Consider the following 3,084-nt stretch of genomic DNA (forward strand, 5'->3'; position numbering starts at 1 on the left):
TACTACAACAGATGTAAATTGCCACTGGTGATGACGTTGACCTAAAATGACCCCAAAAAAAGATCCGAGGGGTTAGACTACAAAGTCACGTATTACATGCCTACTCATCCCCTCTAGCTTACACACCCTTCAACCAAAGTGCAATACGCCCCTGAAGTTATAGCTTAAGGTCATTTTAACACTTCACTTTTTAGTTGAGTATATTTAATGGCTAAAAGGTTTAAATGTAGAGGTCGCTTCAGAGACCCTTTAGAAATTTCAGGTTACATCAAATTACACCAGCAGACTACCGCTAGTTCAGTGGTAAAAATCGATCTAAACTATACTTGTAATGAAGTCATTTTGACCAACATCCAATTATTCATGGAATTTTGCTGAACCTTTTGGATGTTTCCCTTGGTCAGTTGAGTCTTCTGTTTCTGATCCTGCCATCCCTTTGGTGTGAACATTATTTCGAAGGAAAGAACGAATGTCATAAAATTTAGCAATCGTTTTAAAGCAACTGTAAATGTGAAGCATTGAATGATGAAATCTTTCCAATCACAAAGAACTGTCATTTTACAGCGGCGTGGCCAGGATTCTCATCCTAGGGGGCAAGTGGGGGGGGGGGGGGAAGTTTCAATGGAGGGGTGCCCAATTTCATCCGTGCTGAATAATAGACAGATTGATTGCACACCATCTTCCCATGGGGGGGGGGGGGGGGAGGGGTGGCATGGTCAATGACAGACACTAGCTATACCACAATCGGTTTCCACAAGACGCTCAAATAAACAGCCACTCGCGAAAAACAGGGTTTGGTGAAAAATATACCAAACTAGTGGACAAATGGCACATTATGTTCATCCAGCTAATCATGGGAACTCATATGACTGTTATTTCCTCCCGTTGTCACATTTCCAGTGGGGGGGGGGGCGACCAGGGCAAATTTTTCATGCGTGCGCCTCACCTCCACCTACGCCCTCCGTAGCTACGCCGCTGTCACTCTAACAGGTGTGAACAAAACATTAGTGAAAGTACAGGAAGGTTATACATCTAGTGCCATTTTTACTCTTCACTTTTCCGTCGAGCGATAATTGTAGATTGAGACCTTTATTTGTAATTTAAGATTTCACCGTTTCATAGGTCTATACTAGACGACAACGTCTACTCCTGGAAGGCTCTCAGCGGTAGCAATCGACCTAACCTACATTCTTGTCATGAAGTCATTTTGACCAACGCAATTATTCTCGGAATATTGCTTTACGTGTTGGAGGGATCCCTTGGTCAGTTAGGTCTTCTGTAACTTGTCTTTCCAACTCTTAGGGTGAAAAGTATTACAAATCAAAAAATTTCAAAACAAAAATATGTGTATTAAATTCGAAGCGTTAGATGATAAAATAAGCGTAAAATGTTACGCTGATGAAATCAGCGTAAAATTGTTGGACCAGTCACGTTAATTTCAGGCATGAATGAAATACATTTGACTGTACCTTCTTTGGAATATTTCTCATGGAAATGGAAATGTGACCCAATCACACTGCCAGCATTCACAAAGCCTCCACATTGGTCATGCCTGCGACAGCCCGTGAATGTGTTGGGTTCATCTGTGCATCAGACGCGGTCGTGTACTGGATGATGCTGAGGGGACTTTGTATTCAATTTTGCTCTCGGTCTCATGTCTTTGACAGACCATGCCCTATAGGGACCATTGTACCATAGCACTGGAAAGTTGACACTTTAGGCACATGCAACACTCAATATAGAGCCTGAATGTTCACCCCTAATGGCGCGCTTCCGGAACCCTTAAATAGGAAAATTAACGTGCAAAAAAGTGTCAAATTTGCAAGTAATTTTGGTACATTGATTTCTTTAGAAAATCAAACCCATTTTCATTTGGCATTTTAAGGGTATTTTGTCTATTTGATTTTTATGCTAATGAGAATTTAAGTTTGCATGATCAAAAGTGTGAGGTAATTTCAGGCAGAAAATACTGTTACAGATATTTCAGCTAAAACTTTGCCAGAGTTTGCTGTCGTAAACTTTTTTCTCTTTTGTGATTTGTTTTTGATTCAGTACATGACAGTAGGCCAATGAGAAAAGGTTTCTCACACATGTTCAAAATTGTATTAGAAAACCCTAAATTGAACAGTGTCTTCCTGAAATGACACCACAGCAACAGCGCCCATATTTGTCAAGAAAAGCATGGGAAATTAAACGTTTATAGAAAGTGTACTTTTCAATAAATTGAACAAAAAGGGATGTCAGATAATTTTCAAAAAGGAGTATCAAAAGGCACAAAATATGTTCCCGAGTAAAATGCATGTCGTGTCCCTTTAACGGAAACAAAAGTGAGATAATCAATTATAGGGAAAGAGATGAGATGATGTGTTATGTAAGACTTATGATTAATACCTGCTGCATCTGGATGTGGCTCCCTGACGTCTCTGCTGTCTTGGCCACCGTCCTTCATTGTATGACTATCTTCACTTCGTGACGCCGTGATTATCTTCGTTTCTATTGACACATCGTGATTAAAATGTTTCATAGTTTCAAATCATGAGAAAAAATATGGAATTTTATCACAATCACAAACTTTGCTAAAACTAAGATAGCTGTCATTCGTACCTTATCGTATCTAAATCATACTTTAGTTGTATGTGTAGGCATGCGTTCATAAAGTTGCTGATAGATGCGTCTTGTACATTTAATAAAAAATGAAATCTACTCTAAATTATTATCAAAGAAATGGAGAAAAATATGTTGCAATGCAATCCATCAATTTAACCCTAAAAAGGCCGTGGCAGAATTCGCCCCTCCCCTCAACTTTTTGAGCTTCGAGCCTTGCGAATCTTTGGATACCAAAAACATAAAAATCCGGCGCGTGAAAACTGAATTTTCCGAAATACGTCATGTACACAGAGCACAATTACCATTCGTACATATGAATAAATAATTAGCCATAATTCCAGTACCCTTTGACTAATAGTCATGAAATTTCTTTGGTATGTTTATGATGAGTGGTTCTATGCATGTACCGAGTTTCAAAATTTTCGTCACTCGATGGCCGAGATCTTGGGGGGGGGAGGGGTGGCGAATCCTCCCCCC

This window comes from Patiria miniata, unplaced genomic scaffold (assembly GCF_015706575.1).
Source record: "Patiria miniata isolate m_02_andy unplaced genomic scaffold, ASM1570657v1 HiC_scaffold_4, whole genome shotgun sequence".
NCBI lineage: Eukaryota > Metazoa > Echinodermata > Asteroidea > Valvatida > Asterinidae > Patiria > Patiria miniata.